This window comes from Drosophila nasuta, chromosome 3, assembly GCF_023558535.2.
Source record: "Drosophila nasuta strain 15112-1781.00 chromosome 3, ASM2355853v1, whole genome shotgun sequence".
Taxonomy (NCBI): Eukaryota; Metazoa; Arthropoda; class Insecta; order Diptera; family Drosophilidae; genus Drosophila; species Drosophila nasuta.
Genome location: NC_083457.1, coordinates 845,373 through 871,926, shown reverse-complemented (window position 1 = coordinate 871,926; position 26,554 = coordinate 845,373). Strand labels below are relative to the sequence as shown.

Sequence of the window (26,554 nt, the reverse complement as noted above, 5' to 3'; positions counted from 1 at the left end):
TTATTTGGTATATTTTAAGAATAATACCATTATTACAAATGGGTAACGGGAATCTCAGCGGTTACCTTTCCTACTTGCCTTAAACCCGCTTTGTTTATTTGTAAGCATTCCATTATTTTTGTAGAAAATGTTTCATAAATGTTTCTATTGTGCTTAAAAATTATATAATTCACTTTAATATAAATTTAACGATAAACTAAGTTTATACGTATTAATTAACAGACAAGCAACCACAAAAGTAATACTAATCAAAAAAGTAACTTGTGAACAAGAACGAAAGAAAACAATAGTTCGATCACTCTATTGAATACCCAACAGTTGTTTATAATTTTAATATACAATCGAGATTACACAGTAGTTGACTTCTTTGTTTTTGTTACAGCTCAATTAACTAATACGTGTACAATTCGAGTAAGAACAACACTTGAGCGGCTACAAGTATAAATAGATTTTTATTATTCTAGATTAGATTAACACTGAGACGTGAATAGCTGATGGAGATCCCCAAAATATGCACGATCATAATAGCTCTCGGTTTATAGTAGAATTCTTAAAATTCGACGATAAGTTTTTAGACTATCATAACGTATATTTTTGTAGAAAACTACCCAACTCTTTTAATTTCCAGATTTAATAAATCATAAGCATAGCATATTGTCTAGGCATTTGCATCGTAGCCTTCGCGTTGGCCATTCCGCTGCATTTAAGCGCCATCTGAAGGCCAATGCCATTGGCAAAGGCGCTGCCATTAATATTATGCACAATGCCCCAACCCAACCCGAGTGTCATGCACCGCCGTGTTCCATGTCCCCGCATGTCCGTGTGCAAAGTTGCGGCAACTGTATGGCGCGCACAGTGTCAGCGAAATGCAATGCATTTAAATATTTCATTATATTTACGAGTGTATTCCCAGGGCTGGCCAGGGACAACTGGGTGTCCACGAGAGACGAAGATGGCCAACTGGAAGTCGTGGGTGTGCTGCTGACACTGAAAAGTGGTCCGGCAGGCAAAGAGCAATAGCAAGAGCAAGCAACCAGTTTTTTTTTGGTTTTTAAACGAAACAACTTTGGACACCTACTTGTAATAATTCTTTCTCTATCTTTCGTTGTCTTGCTAAAATGAATTTATTTGCATTTTCTTTTTTTGTTTAGCTATCTGCTAACCACAACAACAACAGTAACAACAACAAACCCACCATTGGTGTTGGGACAAGCAATTGAATACAAAACTTTATTTTGACGCCTATTTATGGGCTCGTAACTAACTCAATGCACTAGACTGGGTTACTTGGCTGGCTCATCGCTGTTGCTATATACTCTACTCGTCCCAAGCGATAAATCATATTCGTACTTTAAGTTTTTTGTGGTTAAAATCTATTTGAGTTACGAGGCGACTTTATTAACTGACAACTAGCTGAGAGTGAATTGTAGCGCCCATTGTAGGTCGACTAAGTCGAGCCAAAATGGCTCTTCGATTGCTCGTTGCACATTTTGCATGCATCGTTGCATTTTATTTCAGTTTTGCCGCAGTTGCTCTTGGCTTGGCATGTGGCTAACCGGCACGGCAACGCAGGCAGGACAAGGGCAGCGATCGATGGAGTGGCATTGCCAGGGGGATTACGACTAAATGGGGACAACTGTGCGAGCAGCGGACTTGGCCGACAAGCTATCTGCCAAAGGCAACAACAACGCAGAGAGCACTGCATGCTGCCTTTTTAGGATAATGACCCTGACTGTGTAGCTGTTCTGATTGTTGTTGCTGTGTCGTTGGCTGCTGCCAAAAGTGTTATAAGTGTGCTTGGAGTCAATTTTTGCATATCTACAAGCGTACATACATATATTTGACGATGAGTCGGAAAGAGAGATAAAGAGAGAGACAGCGAGAAACACTGGCGAGGGAACGCAAGAAAATAAAAGTGAAAAATGATTTTGGTATTCAATTTTTGTATCATTTATTTATTGCTTTGCGATTAACTCGCAGGCATGTGAATCTATATAAGAGTGCACCTTAAGCTTATGCTTGGGTGTGTCATTGCATTATTATTATAAATTCATCTTGAAATTGCGTCGCTTTTTCAAATTATATTTATTATAGAAAGTGACACCTTGAAGCAATTTCTATAGCATAGGAAATCTTTAGATTTCATAGAAATCTTTTGAATACTTGTGAATTTACCACCTCTCCAATTTACATTAATTTTGTAAAATATTTATAATCTTGCTGTCGGTATTGCACTTCTCAGAGTCGTTTGTTTTGCTTGATATTATTATTGAGCTCGTTGCCAGAAAAACAACGGTTTTAACCATCCAAATAAATAAGCCATACAAAATGTTTTGAATACCCCTTAAACAATCTATTCACCGGGTATATTAGCACGAACTAATGAACGTTTTTATTTAGGGTATAAACTAGTTGATAATTTGAAATTGTTGTTCATTCGCTTTTTTATTTGTATTAATAAAATTTCTATTATTTTGTTCATATTTGACGAGTTTTTTGATTAGTACTTAATTTAGTTAGATCCACAGGTGTTTCTATTTTTAGATCAGTTTCTGCAGTTTTTAGGTTATTTCTATAAAGAATATTTGCATTTTGAAGCAAATTGTTTGTGTTTATTTTCTTTAGAGTATATTTTAATTTATATATAATTTAAAAAGCTTCAAATAAAACAATAGAAAAAACCATATATCATGCATAAATTCCGCTAAACAAACAGAAACTGAAAGCACTGAGATAAATAGACAATTCCGAATGTGAATGTGAAAACACATCCACACACGCATTCATACTCATAAGTACACTCACATCAATATTGTTTATTTGTTTGTGTATTTACTGAAACGTGATTTGCAAAAACGTGACACGAATGATAAATTCGCATACGAGTATTTTGGGAATACTCTCAACTCGTGCAAATGTGTGAGTATTTCATGTGTGTTTATTTTTATTCGGTTGTTGCTGTTTCTATGTAAATCGAGTGCTGTTGTTGTTGATGTTGTTGTTGTTGCGGTTATCGTTCACTCAAATAAATAAATATTTAATTTATGTGCATTTTGTGAATATGAGCAGAGGAAGCGCACACACTGAAAACTGAAACTGAAAACTGAAAACTTCAAGAATTGTTGCTCTCTATCAATTGAGTACTTGTAATCGTTTTTTGTATCTAAAGGATGCTCACAGCCTAAAGCATTTAACGAGTCTTCAAGCACATCTGACGGCAATTAAAATGTGATTAACGAATATTAAGCATTAAAATGCAAAACGTGTGCCAGGTACTCACTCAATCGGTATGAAATGAGTGCCGCATTCAATGAGGAAGACTTAATATTCATATGCCGCATTTTAATTAGCTGCTGTTCATTCTTGTGATTGCTTTTAGTTATATTTTATGTGAATATTATCTTTGACAAAGTTATTTGTTTGCATTAGTTGCTGAGTCATTAAAATTAATGAAAATAATAAATAAATCTCTAAACATTCATTTCTGTTGCATTTGTGGAACTTCTGTGGCTCTCTATACTCTGAAAAAATGTATTATTATTCTTAAATCAGAAATTAAAACTTCCGTTTTTAAAAAAAGATTTATTTTAGATCACATTATTAAATTAAATTAAATTCTCCAAATAAGATGTAAAATACTAGATATACTACGTAACAAAATTTTGGAATCCATTGATATTATTTTAAAGTTTTTCATTCATAGCTCAGTTAGTAGACCTGTCGCGTTTAATTTTTCTTTGTAGTCTGTGAGAGAAGGTCTTGGGTACAAATGCTCTGCAATGCGATAAGTATTTCGTAAGCACAGTGTTAATTTTTCTTTCTTATATTCATAAGAACATGGTCTTATACCAAATGTTCTTGAAATCAAGATTTGATTTGCAATTTCACGATTTACATTTTCGTAACGCTTTTTTTGAAGACAATTTTATAACATTTTTTTCAGTGTACATATTCATTACTGCTGCATTTGTCGTACTTCAGTAGCATTCTCAATATAAAGTGTAACCATTTCGGAACTATATCTTAACTTTTCTAATGTATTCGAGTAACTTTTGCCGCTTGCCATCTGAGCTCACAGCAATTTAAATTACTGTTAACAAAGCTGCAAAACTGCAGTGTTGCCAACAACGGAACTTTTATTGTTATTATTAAACCACCAAAGTGGGGTTTTTCAAAAAGTTTTCATTTTGCCATTCGAGTGAATTTGATGCGTTTTTATGCGCTTCGTTGGCTTTAATGCATTTCGTTGAACTCTATGCAGGAACAAAAAGAAAACAAAACCAACAATACAATTACCACAAAAGACAGAGAGGAATTTATTTGGTTTTTTTTTTCATTTGTAGAGAAATTACAGGTGTAACAGGTAGCACGGAAATATGCACTGATTACGGATTTAATTTATGCACCTGTTACGTCAATAGTAGATGAAATGCCAAATGGAATAACGATTGTTGTACCATAAAAAAATATAGTATAACAATCAGTGGAGCAATAGCAAAGAGTGGCCATAAACAATTAGACATGTTGCAAGCAGCGAAGAACCTATAACTGAATTATGCCGCGATTCAATTAGAATTGCGCCATTTGGTTGCCATCGCACTCTCAGCTGGTTCCGAGTGCTTCGCCTCATTCCATGTTATTGCAACACACGCATTTCAATTTGCTAAACGACGCTCGTTCTCAAAGTGTTGCCAAGTGCACAGAGACCGAGAGGGCGAAACTTTTGCTCTGTTATACACAGCACGAAATGCAACACATCTACATATACTATATGTATATATATTTCTCTGTATGTGTGTGTGGGCACTTGTAAATGTCGCCAAGCTGTGCTGCCAGTTGTTCCCAATGACTGCCACTGTCAGCATCAGAGCACCAGAGTTAGTCTCTGACCGCCCACTGGCTGCTGTTGCCACATCCGATTCCTTGTCCCTTCCTTCACGCACCACTTGCAGCTCGGTCTCTATATTAGCACATATCAGGCTGTTGCCTGCTGTCAAATGCAGCCAGCTGCAGAAAGCCTTCGAACGTAGCACAAATTAGCGAAATGAACTTACTTGCAAAGTTGATACTTTACTTTAGGCATTGGTACTATAATGTTCATATTGAAGATTAGCAATACGTTTTTTTTACCCTATACTACACAGATAAAGAAAAGTATGTTCTAACAAAAATAATGAAAATCTTGAGAATTTCAGTTTGAGAAACTCTTGAAAGAAGTATATAAACGATAAGCTTTAACATATTCACATAACATATATTAAAAAATGTTGAACACTACTACACCACTAAAGATAGTAAAAAATAATTATTTGTTATACCCGCTACCCATAGAGTAGAAGGGTATTATAACTTTGTGCCGGCAGGAAATGTATGTAACAGGTAGAAGGACCCTATAAAGTATATATTTTCTTGATCAGCGTCAACAGCCGAGACGATATAGCGATGTCCGTCTGTTCGTCTGTGTGTCTGTCCGTCTGTGTGTCTGTCCGTCCGTCCGTCTGTCCGTATGAACACCTAGATCTCAGAGACTATAAGAGAGAGAGAGCTATAATTTTTTTTCGACAGCATTTGTTATGTTTGCACGCAGATCAAGTTTGTTTCAAATTTTTGCCACGCCCACTTCCGCCCCTGCAAATCAAAAAAATCGAATAACAAGCGTAATTTTAAAGCTAGAGTATATATAGTAATAACTATAGTAGTTATGATCCTTGAAAATTTGGTTGCGATCAGAAAAAAATTGTGGAAGTAATTAAAGAAATACTTTTGTATGGGCAAAAACGCCTACTTACTAGGGTCTGAGTTGCTTTGGCTGACAATCTGGTATATTGTGCCGTCTATGGTATATTTTGAATGCGGTACTATATCGATATACCACATATAGCATTTGGTATATTTTTAGTATTTTTGCAGTATATTCGGTATATTTTGAGAATAACACCGCAAAATATATAGCTTTTATTCAAAATGGGTAGCGGGTATCTTACAGTCGAGTACACTCGACTGTAGCTTTCTTACTTGATTTCTACTGTTTTAGAAATTTAAGCTTAAAAAGATTAAGATTAAGATTTTCCGTTTCAGTTTCAGTTTTTCATATTTAATATTTAATTTTGATTTAAGGAATTGAATTCTGAGTTCAGTTTTGTCATCATATCTATAAGATTTAAGAATTTTTTCTCTATTTTTTTATGTTTATGTGTAATAATAGTGATCATAAATAGCATTGTCAACATTAATTATAAATATTAATAATTTTATTCATGCTGCGTAAAAAAAGACATTCTTCATTGTTCCTGAAGGTCAAATATAGGCACTTATTGCACCGCAACGACAAATGCGAGTGGATTAAATTATTTAAAACACATGTACATTATTGTCTGCAGATATATTTAAAAAGCTTAAAAAGTGTTGTACGATGAGTCAAATGCACTAGGGAATATGTCGCGTATATATGACAATCACTTCTTTGTTGATATAACAAATGCAATAAATGTAAAATTGTCAGCTCTGCTTTCACAGTGGCTTATTATTAATGAATACTCGTCTGAATTAATTTTATATCGTTTTCAATGACTTTTGTTTTCGTTTATTCTGTTTTGTTTAGAGTGCATATGTTGAGAAATGTTTTGTCAGCTGCTTCTTTATTTTTCTTATGATAGCCAGCAGGGAAATTGTAAGAGTATAAACTCCACTAAAAGACTGTTTTATGATTCACTCTCAGTCTCTCTTTCACTATCTTTAAGTTTCTCACCACTCGCCTTATGCTTTATCTGTGTTTTAACTGCACCAAGTGCCTGGCACCTTGTTCGGTGACTGATATTCCGCTTGTTTGCATATTGCAACATCTGTGCAAGCGAAACCAATTTAAAACATACGCCACCACATGCTCACTCACTCACACTTACACTCACACTCACACCCACATATACCCGATGTGACCTATGAAACTCACACACATACAACACCACAAACACACATGTTACTAAAAATATCAAGCCAAACATTTTTCTTCTGTCGCTTCTCGTTTCGTCTCATTTCTCATTTCTCGCATTTCTTTTCCTTTGACACATTTTGAGATTGCATTCGACTTGAACTTCAGTTTGCTGCGAAGTGCTTTTGGAATTTGCTTTTAAAGCAAATATTTTAACGACTTTAATTCCTTAATTGCAGAATTAATTGTCTTTGATCTGGTTAACAATTCACCCCTCAGCAATCAAGAAAAAAATGCTGCCAATTAGCAAGCGAGCTCTTCAAATTTGTCAATTAATAAATATCTGTCTCTTAAGCAGCTATGCGCGATTAATTTTTCAACAACTTTTTATTCTTTAAAATATTTAAGAATCGCTTGCTCATTAATTTTTCTCACTTTTATGATAGAATCTACATACATATGTGTTTGGAAATTCATTTTAATATTTCAGACAATCTCTCAGACTTTGTTGACTTCCTTCCGCCCCTTTTTTTGACTCTACCCCGACCCCGACTACGATCCACTACTGATTGTGTCTCTACATAACAATTTCCGTGACCTACATGGGATGTGAAAACAGAAAATAAACTGCAGCAAGCAGTAAAGTTCTTTTAAATAATGCATACAGGAAATATGGTTGGAATGAAGCTCTTTGGTTTTTGTTTGTTTTTATTTTGACAGAAATTGAAAAAACGCTTCGCTTGAGCAAAAGGCCAAATGAAAAGTTTAAATGAAGTTGTTGAAACTTCCTCTTCCACAAACCGCAGTCGACCACCCAATACAATACCCAAAACACTCGCTTGAGTGCTCCGGTTTGATTACGAGTCGTTCATAAATCATTTTACAAATTATAGACAATCTATGACTTATGGAGCAACTTGAAAAGTTCAAAGCCAGTATATGGGAAGAGAACTCGATTAGTCATTTGAATTTGCCAAGATATGCTCGAATCTCGAAGTCGAATCAAAATAAAGCAGCTGGCCTAATCTATTAATGGAAGTGGAACTCTTCTTACAATTGCACTTTCGAATGGGGGCGTAAATTGAGTTTCTAATTACTGACAACTGCTGCAAAAGATTCAAATTGCGTGATGGCCATTAAAAGCGTTCCCTCTCTCTATGCATGTACTTTTACTTTCGCCTTAGCTCCAATTGTCCAATTGCCAACTGGGGGACTGAGGGCAGCTCAGCAAAATAGGGATACCAGCAAGCAATTGCTTGGCTCTTTGCCAATTGGACGACTGCTGCTTTTTATTTGGCAAATGCATTTTAATGTCACTTTACTGCAAATTCTCATCGCAGCCATTCATCACGTCCTCTCAGTTTTCTCTCTCTCGTCTCTCATGGAGACCATTTCTATGTCATCATTGGCATTGTTTAAGTAGCTGCCGTAAATGGCACACAAAATGTTTTTATCGAATGGGAAATTTCAATTGCAGTTGTTGCCATGCAGCACACTTTACGCCAAGGACATCAAATTTTTAGCTTAGGATGCTTTTCAAGGACACACTAACTGCAATAGGCATATAAAGTGCATATAAATTACAATTGAAGTTTACATCACAAAAGAATAAAATAAAATCCAAGAAAATTGATTATCTTTCAATTCTTTTCACATCTAATATAGAAAAAGTTTTGGTAATTGTTTATTTTTGAATTCTTATTAAATATAAATATTTCACGCTCATGTTGAAATGCTTTACTCGATATTTCTCATTCAAATCATACTACTTAACTTCCAAACTGTTTGCCATAAATTTATTGTAGCTCGTAAAAGTCTGTCCATAATGCAAGATGAAAATAAAGCAGTGACTCAGAATTGAATCATTGTCCGAAGACCATATAAAAACTCATCTTAGCCGTTTAGTTAGGCATCTTTGTTGTCTGCCGCACAAAAATCACTTGCGTGGACATTTTAGCTAATAAATTAGTTATATCTGCCACACCTACTCAATGTCAGAAATGCACTTGAATTGCGACGACCAAAATTGGTCTGCAACCAAGAGGAGAAACTGTGAAAACTGTCTGCCGTAATGCGGTACACAAATATTTATAGAACGTGTTTGACCTCGCATTGATGATGAAGCCCCAGTTGAAGATGTCTTTGTTCTCTTGCCTGGTCTTCAGCTAATAAAAGCGTCGCATTGCCATAAAAAGTAAACCGTTAGTGGACAAACTGTGGGGGAAAACTTCTTGAGAAATCAAAATGAAAAACAATAAAAACTACAATTGATTATTATAATAAATTTCTTGTTCCCAGTAGCAGACAAATCCATAAAAATATAAAAGAAAATATTAACACGCTGGCCACATGGCGACAACCAACTCAGGAAAAATCACGTTCTCAATAGTCACGTTTAGCATCGGCGACAACAAACACAATAATAATAACACAGCAACTGCAACACACATTTCACTTATGTTGCAGCTACCCTGGGATCAGATATGAAGTGTGGTTAAGACAGACGCAGGAATGAATTCTGTCAGATTGAATAATTTATGAATTGAAGTCAATCTTAATTAAAGGTAAGGAATATAATTGCTTAAATAAAAAACAACATTCTAAAAACATACCGATTTCTACATTCTTTATCTCGAAGTAAATAAGAAATTATATTTTTTGCTTTTGCATTGAACTTTTATGTGCTTGACAATTAAATAGAATTTGTAGCAAATTGTTTGTCTCTGAGAGTAGAGACTAATACAGAAACCGAAGCAATGTGCTAAGCTTGAAAATGTAGTTTTAAGAACCTTTTAACTTTGAGATATAAAAATTTTCAAGTTTTCGAATTTCGTTCTCACTTCTGCACAAATAAATACCGGTTAAGTAAGACTATTCCAAATTTTTCGATTTGGGATTAAAATGTAGCATTTGATTTATGCTCTATATCAATTAATAAAAATTGTATTCATTGTATTGCACTTATTTGTTTATTAGTACTTAACATTGTTATTCACATGTGTATATGTTACACAGGGTATACCAAAGTCAAGCATTAAAGTAGCGTAAGTTATTAAAAGAGATACCGGAGAAATATTTCAAAAACTAAATTCTATTTCCAATAACTCTTATTTACGATCAAAATATTGTTTAGTATTTATCTAGGGTACGCTGTAGTCGAGCAGTAGAGCGGTGCTGCTTTTCCTATTCTCTTGCTTTGCAGTTACAGAACAGGGGCAATTCTGGGGCTGGGGTTGAGGATGGGGTTGGGACTGTTTCTATAGCTTGGGTTGGGGTCCGGACTGCGTAAATGGTACAACATGTGTAAGCTAGCGCTGAAACGACGTCATAAATCTTCAAACACCTTCTGTTTGTGCGCCATCCACCCACAAGCACAACCCGTTTGCCAGTCGGAAGCGACAAAGTTGCTTGGATCGCCACCAGCTTGGTTCGCTTGGTTGCGCTGCGTTTGTTGGATACCAACCAAGCCCCAACCCAACCACACCACATCCCCCAAACTGTGCTCAGGCCTATTCCACAGTCGCAGTCACCTTTATTGGCCACTCGAGCGTCGGCATTGTAAAAAACGTGATTTCCGCTATTTGCTTCTTGTAATTGTTTACGTCTAGTGGATGGGGGAGAATGTGGCGGGGCCGGGTGAGGGAGAGGAGAATCGCTGTCCGTTTAGGTTTTAGTGTTTTTGTAGTTGTTTTAGTTTCGATTTGGCTTCTGGCTTATAAAAAGACGTCATGTGCAGACACTGAAAAAGTGCACAGCAAATGCTTCGCCCTGACATCTGACATCTGTCTTTTAAATTTAGCAGCAATGGCGCGAAAACAGATCGGTGATGGGGGTAAAAGGAACATTGACAGTTGCGTAGCTGCGAAATATTCTAAAGCCTGAAGGCAGAACGTTTGGAAAGCTGTTCATAAGATTGCAGCTGCAGGTGAAAAACTTTTAAAATATCGTTAACAGGACAGTTGGCAGGCAAGTGTGAGAAAGCGACTGAGCAGCTTAAAGATTAAATCATTGCATATCAAGTTGTTTTCTCTGGCTTACTCTCTCCTTGACCCAATTTAAAATATGCTTTGAGGCCGCAAGCGTCTAAGATTTATAAACACAGAAACACAGAAACACAGAAACACAGAAACAGAAACTTAAGTTTGAGAAGTTTTTAATCTAAAACATAAAATGCTGAAATAAGAATTAAACAATTCGTAAAACAAAATTTCGATTTTAATTTTCCATTTTGAGATTAATAAACTCACATTTAAAGATTAACTTCTTTAGATATTTCTTAATCTGCACAGAGAGTAGAAATAACATTCTGAAAGCAAGAATCAAAAAATTTGTTTTTGAGAACTTTTCGATTGAATTACACAAATGGCCGAACTAGAATTATTGTAATTTGGATCTAGATTTAGTATGATCTAAGATTTTTGTTCTTTCTGGTGAAAAACTTTAATTTTTTAAGTTATGAATTGTAAAATCCTTTATGCAAAGTATGTAGAAAATCATTTACAAATTTTATTCAAACTCTTTTGTCGGTTATAAAATGCTCGCAGTTTCATCGAAATTACAGCACTTTGGCTATGTCAATTCCACTGTGCTTAACGAACCGAAGCTCACACGAGCACTCAGACTTAAACTACTAACTGCAAATGGCTCTCTGACAATGTGTGTGTGTGTGAGTGTGTCTTGGCATTTGGGAGTACAGCACATGCCATAAGGCTTCCTCCCTTTTGGCACGCCTTTAGTAATGTGGCTAGGAGGAGCGCGTTGTCAGCTATTGATTTTCAAATAGCAACAATGGCAAGCATTTTTCCTGAACTACTGATGACTTGTACGTTTACCTATTGTAGTTGTTGTCAAGTCTGTGCGCTTTGTCAAAGTCAAAAGACTGTTGACATTTGACTAAGTTTTAGTTCAGGAAAATGTGTGCATAAGTAAATGCCAGAAATCTGTGTTTTAAGTAACAAAAAACTGAAAAAGTAAAAATCCATCTTAGAAACGTAAATGACAATGCCTTAAAAAGTTTATATCACAAGTTATTCGATTTGATTTTTCACATTACAATTTCAGAAATAACGTACATATTAAGAAACTTAACATGTATTTCCTATGCTTCATGTATAAAATAATATGTAATGCTTTGACAGTTTTCAGCGCAACTTTTCATTTACTCATTGCAAAAAGCATGTAATAAAAACTGACCTCAATTTGCTTATGAACCGAAGCATAAGAGCATAGATTCCACTTCAGCTTTATTTTCATTTTCATTTTCGTTTTCAATTTTAGATTGGGTTAAGGTTGCCGACCCACAAGCACTGCCTTCAACTCCCAGTCTCTTGGTCTCAGTTCGAATCACAGATTCAGTTGTCGTCGTTGATGTGGGCCAAACAATGATGCCTCTTTTTCACTCTTTACGTTATCTTTTCGATTCAGTCTCGAGACTCTTTGTGTGATGCATCTGATTTTTTCTATTGTTGTGTGTTTTGCTGTGTCGAAATCCAGTGTGTTGCATTTGAAGTTGTGTAATCTAAACTTAGTACCGAGTTATGATTGAAATTGTGCCATAATTGTAGTTATAAATCGTTGAACAATGCATTCAATAACAGTCATCAAGTAGACAGATTACCTTTGAGTTTACTAATCTCCATTATAGTATCTGACAGTATGACAGTTGACTGAACTATTTAATACAAATGAACGAATAATTTGATTAAAGTTTTTTTTATTGATACTTTTTTATAGCAATTACATTTGAACTTCAGGCACGACAATCGTTTGTAGCTATTGTCATGTACATTTCGTATTTACTTTTCATTTATTATTTATTTGCTGAGGGGATTTCCTGGTATCTTCATGAATATCGAAGCCCCACCCAAGCACTCGACAACCCAAATGTGACACAAAATACAGCACACGTGGATTGCCACGCGCTTTTGTCGTCTCCACCCGCCCTTAGAACCTATTCCCTACACTCTTTGAGGCACCCACACTTTTACTTAGCAGGAAGCTCCATTTAAAACCAAACATATGCTAGTATATTGACTGCTAAAGAGCATGTTACTTTTGGCCGGAAACACTGACTAAAAGAATGTACTTTTGTACGTTCTGATTGACAGTTTAATAGATTGACTGACTGAGTATAAAAATACTTAAAACTTTTACAGAAGTGTGTAAAAGTAACACGGAAAACTTTCTCGCAATGGAACTCTTAAAGTTATATTTACTTCTTAATAGACATCGACGGCAATTCAGTTTCTTATTAATATAAAAAAGAATAGAAAATATTACTTTTCGACTGATTTTATGTGACAGCTACATAACGGTTTTGCCTTAATTTAATCATGGCTAAAACAGCGTCATTTATCATTAGCTGCGACTTTAATTTTGCATCTGGCTAGCAATTGATATAGCATTTTTAATAAGCCACAGGTCAGAACCGCTGACATTATTAGTATGATATATGACCTAACACGTTTCCATGCCAAAAACTTTCCAAACAAAAGCCATAAAAGTCAGCTCTGACACTTACCACAATTTTCGATTGCCTCCAGCTGCGTCAATCTGCAAATGAATAAATTACAAATAAGTCAATAATCAAATACCAATTTAAATATGTCATATGCAAAAGTAATATCAAATACACTGTGCTAATTGTTCATTTACGAAAGCAATCTAAATGTATATGTATGTAATTTAATTATTACGTATACGTAGTGTTATGCCCATTCAACCTTGACTTGTGTGCCTATTTAGCTAGTAAATTGACCAAGCAATTCATTTGCATTATTATTGTAGCTGTTCGTTGTATTTTAAAATTTGAAATGTAGGTAGGAATTACTAAATTATACATTATGCTGTTACATTTAAGTTGGCTTTGCAAATAATTAAACTAAACATAATTTGCTTAGGGCCTTTTACTTAGGTCGTTGTTTAGAAAGTAATCTCACTATTATATCAGTTAGCCACCTTATGGTATTTTTTAGTTTAGTTTTTTTCGATATATTTATTAAATATATTCAAACAATAAGACTGCTTTATCGCTGTGTTGCCTTTATTGAAATCGGGAAGCTGTCATTTCCCATTTGAGAATACTTGACTCTAGCTTTCTTAATTGTTTTGTTTTTGCCAACTCATATTATTCCAAGAATAACGTGCGATTTCGCTGTAATAATTTACAAAATAAAGTTGAATTTGAGAGCCTCTTAACACACTTACTTCCGGATTGCCTTTAGGCAAATCAAATCAAGATTATTTCTTAAGCAATCTAATTAAGTTAGCATTGAATAGATTTCATAAAATCATAATAATTAAGAGGCCATTAAATTTGAGGCTAATAAAGACCTTTGCGCTTCTGATCTTGAGGTAATATTTGCAAAACAAAATAAACTTTGCTGCGAATATTCATGTGAAAACAGATGTGAATAGGTTTCTCGACTATTTATATGCGATTTAACCATATCAATTAACACTTGACTGATTAATAGCATAGCTTTTTTTACACTCCACTCCCCTCACACGTTCCCTGCTTGATTTGTGGTCATGTGCTGCGAAAACGTGCCACAATTAACAAACGAACAGCAACAACAACAAAGAAAACAGGGAGAGGAATCTAAGGCATTTGCTAATTTAAGTACAAAGACATTAATACAGACATTAGAAGCGAGTGGAAGCGAGGCGAGAAATGCGCGTCAAAATGTTTAGCACTTGGTAATTAGTGGGCAGTTCTCTTTGTGTATGTCCATAACCACCAGCCAAAGTCCCATCCCCCTCCCCCAATCAACCCCCCTTCCTAATGCCATGTATCCCTTCTCCATCTACTGTGAGATAGCCATGGCAACAAACTGCTGCTATTGTTGTTCAATTGCGTGCTGAGATTGTTAAACAATATTGATTTTCATAGAATGACGAGGTATTTAATCATCGACAGAAACCTCCCCAACGTCATTTATACCTACCTACCTCTCTCCCACCTCACCTTCCTCAACATCATTTTACATTCCCGTAAATCGCATTCGGAATCCAATTAGTGAGACGCTGTGTACACTTTATTTAATTTATCGAATTTATTTGGTATTGAATTCGAATTCTATGCATATTTCGCAACACACAAATTACTTCTGCGTTGTTGCTTCCATGATTTTATAATTATTAGCAGCATAATTAATTCTACAATATTTTTACAAAAGCATTTCACACATTTCCCCATAGTGCCCCCGTCAAACTGTCAATCTGTGCGCTAATCGTCTATGCAAATCAACATTCGCTTTTGTTCAGTTAGCTATTCTTTATACTCGGATACTCGAATGTGTTTGTTATTTGCAAGGCTGCTCGATCTGTGCTACACAACATTTATCTTAGCTATCTGCTTGCTGCACTCAGAGCGAACTGGTTGAAAGAGTCTGCTAAAAATGCTTCCTTGTCTCTCACTTTTGTATCTTGTATCTATAAATTTGTTTGTCAATGCCTTATTTACGGCGAAGCGGATCATGTGATAAAGTTGTGCCATAAATAAATATTAAATTCGTTTTTGTTTTAGTTGTGTTAGAATCGCATAATTAAAATAGTTTTGTTTATTTTCATAATTCTCATTAAATGCTAATCAAATATTTACTCAACCAGCTGTCAAGTTATCTCTATGACCCACACAGACGAGACTAATTTGGGGTAGTATCATTATCTAGTCATTGGACTTTCACTTTTGCATCACATATTGCAGTCAATAATCGATAATGAAGCAGCCACAAATACCTGTCATAAAATCAGATTAGTGGAAGTTAAATAAACTAGTATCCATAAACATGTTCGTACTCATATTTCCAAATGATGCAATAGAAACAACATATATTTATCGTGATTAGTTGCTCGGGTTTCTCGTTACAAGCAAACCATGATATTCTCAGCGAGAGAGAACATCGAGTATAGAGCAATTGTTATTCGCGTGCATTTCATTATTGCGTAAATTGTTTTGATTGAATACGGGGAGATAATTTCAAATATTACATCTAGGGCAATGGAAATACGATAGTTGAATGTCTAATGAATTAAAGATGGTATATGGGAAATCCAAATTGGAGAAACTGTATAGAAATAGATGGAAGCAATGCCTTGCTGACAAGGAATAGTATGGAATGCATCAATCAATGTCTGTATTTATAGTAGATGCATTTACTTTTTGAAACTTCTATCCATTTCTGATGACACCTTCCATTAGCTAGCTTTTAATAATTTTCAAATTCTATTCCATTTCCGATATAAAACATAAGCTCCAACACAAAGCAAGTTGAGTGTTTTTACTTAGAAATTACCGGAATTGCTTTGGATATCGCGGCTGAAGTGCTGCACTCGTGGGAAACATCTGACGGGGAGGATGCACTCATTTGCCAGCCACTTAAAGCTTTTCTGGTTTAGAATCGTGTTTGGAGTTGGAGATGGGGATGGGGTTGGCGATGGCGATGTGATGTAGTTGTGGGAGTGTCCACAATAAATTTGTTCACACAATCAATACTAATTAACCTCCTTGGCGCACACTTAATTATAACGCTGACGGGCAAAGAGCAAATAAAATAAATATTTTCTTAAGCTCGGTGAGACGGCGACCCTTGGCGGCATTAAAAGCAGTCAGTCGTCTGCAGCATCTTGTCTCTCCTATCTGCTTTCCCCTTTCCCCGCCCTTGCCCTTTCCCTTTTGCACTATATAGAAACGCGCCTACGTACGCTGATCATTTTCCACTTCAACACGCAGCTGGTTTGGAAAAACAATGAACAAAATTAAAGAAAACAACAAAACAATTCTTGGGAAAGAGGAGCGGAGGAGTCTCGAGTGCGTTCGTTTCATTTTGGGGAGGTCCCTGCTCTAAGCCCCTACCCATTGCCCCCTCCATATTGTCTATCCCCCAGTTCTCCTTCCTCAGTCGCGTTTTCGTTCTTGCTTTTGTCGCTTTAATTAACACTGCGTCGCGGAGTTCGTCTGATTACCATCGGGAGCTGACAACAGCGACAATGACTCACAGTCTGCTAGTTATTCTCGTAGTCGTAGTTGTCACTCTTGTAGTTGTTGTTGTTGTAGTTTTTACTGTGCATGCAAATGCGTCTCCTGCAGCGAATGAAACCAACCCAAAGGCGAGTCCGTTGGTGGTTGATTCGTGGCAACTTTAGGATATCTGACGCACACTGAAGGCGTTTCTTTTCATTTTTTTTTTCATTCGAATTTTCCTGTTTATTGTTGTGACTCATTGCGAAAGGCGCCAGGTCTAAAAATAGCATTGGCTGCACAATTTTCTAAGGAATTATCGTTTACACTTTTTAAATAGATTCTTTTATGCATATTACCTGTTGCCATATGGAATTTGTTGGGGCAAAAATAATAAACTTTGATGTTCTAAGAACACTTTAAAAAGTTTTTATACCCTCCACTCAATCTGGAACATTTTGTACTCTATGGTATATTTTTAACGTAATAGTATATCGATATACCAAATACATCTTGCAGTTTGTTTAGTTTTTCTTATCTGGTTATTATTTTGGTATATTTTGAGAAGTAGCCTTCACACTTGTTTTTTTTATCATTTACTTTTATTTCTTTATTCTTCTCATTTTTTAATTTAAAGGATGTACGAATTTCACTTCAGTGTTTTCCAAATTTGTTATATAATTATTTACTCTGCATGTATTTTGTTTTCGTATGCTAACTTAAATCTAAAGTTTAAAGAGTTCCAGACAGACAGCTGTTTAAATATTAAATATTTGTATATATTTCTATTTGGTTTTGCTTAATAAATTACTTAAAATAAAACAACTGGGCTCACAGCATTGATTGAGTTCATTTCTGAACTGTCTGTCAGTGCTCTAGTCTCTGTTTTCGCAATTTCCAATGAAAAACCTTCTACCTAGACAATATTTACATTGCTGTTATCAATGCGCAGTGTGTGTGATCAGAGTGTCAATATGATTGTTATCAGAGAGGTTGCTTAGCCATCTGAAAAGTTCGTTGAACATCTGCAAGAACATTCAAATCTATCCATATACATATATCACTTCTAATAAATGTTAAATTATGTTGACTTTTTTGTTTATATTTGCTGCAGTCTAAAAAATCCAAGCAAGTGCATATCAAAGTAGATTCAACTGTCTCTCGAAAGCAAACAACAAGCAATTAAATCGGTCAAAAAATCCCAGACTAACAGCAACAACAACATCACGAGTATAAGATTTTTTCCACCACACAAGTTGAATACCCTAACCGCGAAAAAGAAGCCTTACAAATTTGATTAATTTGATGATTACTTAGAAAAATGAAATTTTAAAGTGTCAGAAAGTTTCGGTGTCTACAGTAATTAGTATATATGAAAGTTGATATATCGAGACAGATAGCATGAGAACGTGGTTGGGGAAAGAGCATTGTGAATAATGTGTGCCGCATTGGCGCTTAAATTAATTAAAAGCTCAAGTGGCAAGTGATAGCGAGCGCTTCATCAGATATTCAGTACTCGAATGTGTGCACATGATATTTACTGATTGAAACCAGAGAAAACTTCACAGTGGCTGTGCGAAGGCAATGCCAACTGGTTTGAGCCAAGTCACTGAACGCGTGCTTCCTTCTCTCTGTGGGAAAAGAGAGGAGGGGGAGTTCGTCAATAGACAAAGCTGCCAAAAATTAAATACATAACGTGCTGAGTCTGCAGAGTTCAGTGTTCAGTGTTCAGCGTCGTTCTTGCCCTATCGTCATGGTCATGAGCACACGCACTTGTAGATACATTTCTGTAATTTGCCGTGTTGACGAATTGCTCGACATGCGTTGCTAATTTCTCTCTGTTTGTTTGTCGCGAATATATCTGGCTCCCATATCGCTTATATACGCATTAACGTACACAGGGGAGGGAAGGAGGGGATGCTTATTGTGAGGAGAATCGCGTTATAGACGTTGTGGCTGGGTTGTTAACTCGACGCTGAAGGCGTTTGAACTTTTAACGGTTTCACATTTTCATTTTGTTGTTCTCGTCTAAAGTTCATTGTTAAATGACTTTTCCAGCTGCTCAGTATGTATGTGTGCTTGTGTGCGTGTGTGTGTGTGTGTGAGTGTCTCGTTGTGTGTTTTTTATTTCGTTCCTTTTATTTGCTTTGTTCTTGCTCTTGTTGTTATTCCAGGGTGCGGAAAGTGTTCGGTTTGATTTCAGTTTTGTTTTGTTAGTTTTTATGGTCTCTTTTCCCACATGCCACCCCCTACTCCCAATTTACCCCTCCTCCTACTAGTTTTTAGTTGCTTGTAGTAAGGGAGGCAGCACAAAGCAACATAAAAATCGATTTGCTATGCGATTTGTCGTGCCATTGGGTACTTGGGAATGCCATATGACTGATATTGTAGAGCACAGTTGGCAACTGATTGCGAATGCCGAGTAATGTCTGATATCTGCTCTTATTCACAATGTTCAATTGAGCCTTTAATAGTCGCTTGGCAAATAGTTAATTGAAAGGTTTATGAACTGCGAACTTTACACATTATTTTGCTTTCATTTTTAAAGACTAGAATTGAACTTGAGTAAACTATTAAATCTTCAAGGGGTGTTACGAGTAATCTAACTAAAAAATTAATTGATATAAAGAATACAAAATGGACTAGTCAGAGGTTTCCTATTAATGCGTTCCCAGTGTTCATTAAGCATGTATTTACATGAATGTAAAATTTCACACTAACATAATTTGCTTAGCTTCAAGTTTACGTGTCTTAATAAAAACTTGAATGAAACGTTCAAATTAAGTAAACAAACTGTTCTATCTTGAAGCATGTACTCAAAAGATACCCTTTTTCAACAATTGTGAATTGAAAGTAGTTTTAATTTTATGTTTTTTGGTAATATTCAATAAATGTTTCTTGTAACAAATATTCATAATACATTATTTTCAATATACAGTTTTATTATCTAGTAATGTAAAAAAAGTTAAATTGATAGGTTATGTTAGAGGGAATTTCTTAAGCTGGTGTTTTATTCCATTTCGCAGCTCTATCTACACTGTATTCTGAAACTTTTCAATTCTTTCCATTGAAATGTTCATGCAAGTCACATATGCATAGATTATTTCTAAAGAAAACAGGTGTTTAAAAAGTTCGTGAAATGTTTTTGAAAAGTATCTTTGAATTGTACTGATTTAACTTTCTTCACAATTTAGAAAAATGTATTACAATACAGTTTACGTTTACTGACGTTCAAGAATTTAAGTGCAAATATATTGAAGTTGTAAGTTGCAATTTAAAGACACAAATATATTTATACAATAATTATAGGTATTAAAGCCAAGTTTAAGATGTTTAAGGTATACAAGGAAATTACAAAAAAGTCACATAAAATTAGCACAATTGTAACACGTGCAAAATGTGTTGTTGACAATCATTTTTAGGGACTACGTGTGAACTATAGAGTGGACTCTGAGCCAGCTTAGACAATGGTTGGCAGAGCACACTTCTACATCAATAAACATTCAATTTAATATCAGTGCACACTGCACATTCATTCATTTCGACATCAAATAGTAACTGGGGGAGAGAGGGAGATGGGATGCTTATACAATAAATCAAATGAAATTGATTTGCATGTTACATTGGCGTGGGTGATTTTAAAATTAAAATGCTTTGACTGTGTCGCCGTGTTGGAAATTTCATTGATTTGCCAATTGATGCTTTACTTTCTCTTGTCCCCACTCACTCAGTCAGTCGGTCGGTGATCGATTCGATTTGATGCCGTTCGATTCTTTTCTCCACTCGAAATAATTTTTACTTTCATTTGAAGCGCGGCGCTGTTGACTTAACTGTTATTTAATGAGTCGTCGCCGCTGCGTAATTATGCCATAAAATGCTTTCAAATTAACATAATTTACACTTCACGCTCTGCACACACAAACACACACACACACACACACTCATCCATATGGTTGAGTGAGTGTTGAGACATCAGTTAGTGGGTGTCTCCCTGCGAAAGTGAATCACTCACAATACGAGTATCTGACATATCTTATGTTTATTCGCATTCGATTTGTTTTGCTACCTAAAAATAAATTGAGAAATTTGCATTTAACCCAATTCCCCGCTTTAGTCGAGCGCTAAATTTAATTGCTATTGTAATGCGACTGTAACTGTTAATGTTATTGTTATTGTTGCTGTAGCTGTAGCTGTAATTGTTACTATTGTAGTAAATGATTTGTTTCACCGTTAACTGCTAATAAGCAAGCATTTCTATAGATCTATGTAGACGCCCACCTGCCTGGTAATGAGCCATCATCATCATCATTATCATCAGCATTATATCGCGTCTACCTACATTCTGTAACTGCCCAGTCTCATGGCATTCAGCAGTAAGCAGTTGAAGCAGATAAATAGATGAAGTTCATGGAGAGAGAACTAACTCTATGTGAGGAGAAAAGTAAATAGAGGTGAAAACTTGTGTGCGATTTGCAATTGGATTTCCAGGTGCCCGATAGCTGAGTACGTGGCTGGCAATAGCGAAATCTGCCCCAAGACGTGCTTGCCAGTCGAAAGGTATTAATCTTATAGATCTTTATGGGGGAGTCTATAAAACACAGTGCTTCAAAAAGTTATTACCTCAGATCATTAAATCATTTCTAGCGGAACTTTTATTGCCAGCTTGAACTTTTACAAAGGTTCAAGTCCTATGAACGGTAAATTTTTCGTGCTTAACTAATTAATCCTTTAAATAGATTATGAAAATTACTATAATAACAGAAATAATTAATACTTACAAAAATTAAACAAGCAATGTCATTAGATCTGAAGTATAAGAGTATGCACGTTTTTTAAATACTTAATATTTTAGTGAGTCTTTTTTGTTTCTTCCTCTTCGTACGTTTGTTAGTCAACGAGCTGCCAACCTGTTCTATTTAAACAGTGCTACCAACTCACGCAAAGTTTCGAATAAGTGCTAAAACTATCAATACGTCTTATTTACATACATGTCATAAGTAATTCTCTGGCGAAAATGTCACATAAAAAAAAATCATATGTGTACCAAAAAATTTTTTGTATTTTGAAAATGATTTCGTAGAATAAGTTTATAAAATCTTTTCTCTTAATATAGTGTTATTCTAAAGTAATTAGAATAACCTTTGATTAGTTTTAAATTTTCAGTAAATAGAAGTATTAGCCTTATGCTTACACATACTACTAGCTACTCCAATATTCAGATACAATTAATACCATAAAGTATACATTATAATATATTCATACGTACTATTGGATATTACATTTGTTGTGCTATATTATTTTACAAAAATGTTTTGGTGGTTATGAAATTTTCAGTGCTGTGGCTTTTATATTATGAGGGTTCCTAAATATAGGGGTAAATAAAAATAATTTTATAGAGTTAAGTAAATAAATTTTAATTTTGTTCGGAAAGACTTTGTGCCCCTTACTTTCACTTAAATAAAACGCCTTCTATTGAAAATTACACTATTACCAAGTGTCTAGCGTGCTGACTCACAACTTGTAAAGTCAAACAAGCAAAAGTCACTCTAGGTTAGTTTTATGTAGTCCAAAAATCCAAATGCAAATTAATAGTACAATGAAATTTTAATTGAAATCAAGTTGCAATGAATACAGATAAAGGGAAAATGTAATCAGATTGTGCTCCATTTAAAAGAATTACAATTCATATATCATAATTATGCGAATAAATAATTCAACATATTTCAACTCTTAATAAGAGAAAATGTAATCAGATTGAGTTTGATTAAAAATTTTCCGTCTAATAAACAATATTTCCTTCCGTTTCATGCAGCCAGCGACAATTACGATTATATGTTAATAGCCGACACATATCAATTGGCATTGACCAGTTTGGATTGGTTTAGTTTGCAGTCTGTCTCTCTGAGACTGACGTCAAGACGTCGACACTTTGCCTCGGTGAAAGGCGTAAAGCAAGCACATGTTCGTGGTCGGGTCTAGTGAGATGTCGTCGAGGGTTCCCCCTCCGGATATTTATTGAACTAGCTGAAATTCAGCTAACCAGCTGACCAGTCGAGCTGCTGCGCTGAGCGGGAAGTATGGGAATCCGGAGAGTGAGACTTCCTCATGGCAGTGCCAGGCGAAAACCTGAAAAGGCCGGCGAGCCACGACGACGTCATCGTCACGTTCTGGTTTATTAAGTATTGAATAATACGATTTGGTATGGCGCATACCCGTGTACCCCGAGTCGAGTCGAGTCGAGTCGAATACGAGTACGAATGCATATTAAGTGGGAAGCGTGTGGCACCTCTCCTCTCTTGCCTCTTGTTTACATTGGGGCGTCTCCGACATGAGAAAAACACAATGAGCTGAGTTGAAGCAAAACAACAATCAAGCTGCGTCTGGTTCATTCTAATAAAAATGTTAACGAATATTAATTGTTTATTACATTAAATCATTACAGCCCGGACCCTGCCGCTGTGCACAGTGGAGCTGTCGCCAAGTTCCGCTGCTCACTAATTAATAGTATTTCTTTAGAAACTTGTTGCACAATCATTGAACTTAAACTTTGTATTTCGATGCTTCGCTGTGAGTGAAACTGATAAGCTTATCAGCCTTTTTCTTCAACTGTCTAAACATCTTTATTATAAGCTATTTAAACATCAATCTGTGTGTGTGTGTGTGCTAATCGCTAATTTGATTTTAATTGTTGCCCTTGCTGTGAACTCGGAACTTGGTTCTAGAAACTGGTAAACGAAAACTGGTTTCTTCTGCCACTTTTGACCCTGACCAAAGCGATGCGTTGCCCTTCATGGTAAAATGCTCTTTAGACCAATAAAATAATGTTACCTATTTGATTTATGATTGAGTCGAAGTCATTGGACTTTATTTGTTGCTGTGGAATGCTTTTGGCATATTCATGAGCCAGCAACTTTATATTTGTAATAGATTTTTACTTTTATGCCTGCCATACACGAATTACTTAAGGCGACATATTGGAAGACCTTGAAGAGTAATAGAAAAGCGAGAAAGCAACTCTTACATTTATAGTTATTACTTAACTGTTTATGGACACAATCTAAATTAATTATTCAAGTGTGTAAAACTTGGTCATGTCATGACCTAACCCAATAATTTGGCTCAACTTTAGCATATAAAATGCAATTTGCAGATGCATAATATTTCATGCTTAACATGAAAATGCATTTATGCTCAACAACTCAACCAATCTCAACCTCTGGCCACACGCATACGGCAAATCGTGCCGATGGCAATTAATACTATATAGTATAGGAGAGTAAATATTCCGTCTTCAGCGAGTGCTTAATTTGTGTGCATGTGTCAGATGTAATGTGGAAAGCCTGAGGCACGAAAGTGCAAAGCAAAGCTTACTGCACAATGGATTTACACTCATACTTCCCTCACACGCACAGTCTTGCATATGAAATTACGTATACGTAACATGACGTACAGAGAGTGTGAGAGAGAGAGAGAGTTAGAGTCAGTAAGTTTCCCGCCTGGAACAGGGCTCTTGCGATAACACAAACATTTCAAGCGATTAAAAATTTAAAGCAGATTTGCCTGACAGACATAGACATTGACAGAGTTGAGAGAGCCATAGAGAGATAGAGAGAGGAAGAGAAAGGAACATAGAGACAGCTCTTGAACTCTTAACTTTGCAGCTTCTCGAGCTTTGCAACTTGGACACACATTGCATGCGCAACGGAGATAATGTAAGGATTTAGACAGAACACCAACGCTACAGACTAATTGAGTTTTAAGGGCGTAATTACTGTGGAAGAAAATGAACAAAATATAACTAGTTATTTTGGAAGTAAGATGATCATACTATGATCGCTGCTTAGATGTCTTAAAATCTATAAAACAAATTAATACTAAATATATATTAATAAGTATTCATAATTAACATCATAGAAAAATAATTTATTTGTCAATATACAATAGAATACATTTGGAAACGATAAAATAAAAAACGAACTAATTACAATAATTGTAAAAAGTTAAGTTTCAAGTTTGAAGGATTTTAAGAAATACTATTATAGGAAAGAGTTTAATGCAATTGGTATACAACGTAAATTTCTACGAGATCTCAAAGATAGTTGTCAATATTCAATATTCTGCGCAGTTCAACTGCAATTTACCCCACTGTGACATGACTAACGTGCACGTTATATGCGAAAATACTGCGAGAAAATTATTTTGTACAGACTAAACATCAGGTATGTATAATATGCATAAAGTTACGCCCTGATACAAACACACACAACCTCACTGTGACGCCCTCTCTTTCCCCCTCGCAATGTGTCAGTCTATCTCTGTCTAGTCCACTTTGCTTCCTCGCTGGCTGTGAAAAACTGCTAAGCGTTGTCAAATATGAGAAAATAAAAGTGGAAAACTTGCTGCACCGGCTTCTGCATTTTGATAGTTGGACCCGATGGAACAATTATCGCACACTCTTTCTATCTCTTTCTCTCTCGCCTTCTCTTTCACTCGCACTGTCTTTGGGATAATTTTGTAAAGCTTTGTTGCAAAACTGTGCAGCGTTTAAAGAGTCGCAGTTAATAAACAGCTGTTTGCATTGCACCCAGCTGCAGTTCAATGCACCTTCGATAAATAATAAAAATGTGAAGATACGATGAGTGCGGATAGTAAACAGAGCGTCATCATATTTGCTAGGGCTTACAGTGGCAATGCCGTGTAAAATTACAGATTAATTGTTTGAAAGTCTGGTGAAAACAAAAGGGATTCCATACTCAATGCTGTTCGCAATTCACAAAGACCGCGAGGCAATTGCTGATAGAGACAATGAAAATAACAATGCGGAAGCTTTTGTTTTCGTTGTTTCTTTTTTTTTTGTTTTTGTGTAGTAGGTAGTTCATGGATTGCATTTTCACTTTTCCACTTTGTGGCCAGCCGAGAGTTTTTCTTTCTTCAGCAGTGGAAACGCATATGGTGTTTCTCACTTCAACTTATTTTCATGCTTTCCCCTCTCGAGTGCAGCAGTCTCTTTGGCCCACTGACCCGACCATTTGTTGATTTTCACTCTGAACGTTCTCGGTCGCAGTCTTATATGGTCATAGATGATTAAGCCGAAGTTTGCCAAGAGACTAGAGAGAAGAGACAAGCGCCAAGAGCGCGAGCAAATGCCTCACAGAGTATGATAAACACATCCGCTCTAGATATTAGCCAAGAATATTATTTCAATGTGACCCACTTGTGTCCATTGAATGAAAAACTGAAGGAGCTACCACTTCAGATATGAACTCGACTCTAACAGCCACTTGTTAGTCCGCAGCACCAGGAAAAGAGATGCACAGTTCAAGAGAGGGAGAGTGAGAAAGAGAGAGAGAGAGGATGCTCTCAATAGACACTTGTAATACTCGTACTATGTATGAACAGCCACGAATGACCCAATAAACTTGTCGCGCCTGCAGTTTGTTTAATTTAGTTTAGCCTGATAATGAAATTCAGGCACTTCACATAAATAAAATCAAATAAAATAGATATTTAGTTGAGGAAATGACCGAATTACCAAACTCGTGTGCCAACAGCGATCTAAAAATAATTCACTTTATAAATACTTATTTAGTATAAGAACGTCGCTCTTTCGTATTTTTGTTCTATCTAAGCAATTTTATTCTTGATTGTGAATAGAGTAAATTTAA

The 26,554-nt window shown here is 35.7% G+C and overlaps 1 protein-coding gene across 1 annotated transcript in view; it reads right to left on the bottom strand.

Moving 5' to 3' along the window:
* Positions 1-26,554, bottom strand: part of LOC132790530 (E3 ubiquitin-protein ligase goliath) — a 36,429-nt gene that overhangs the window by 6,565 nt on the left and 3,310 nt on the right. The window contains exon 2 of the mRNA XM_060799084.1: positions 13,449-13,480. The gene's annotated coding sequence lies outside the window, so the exon portion shown is untranslated. The remainder of the gene's footprint in view (positions 1-13,448; positions 13,481-26,554) is intronic.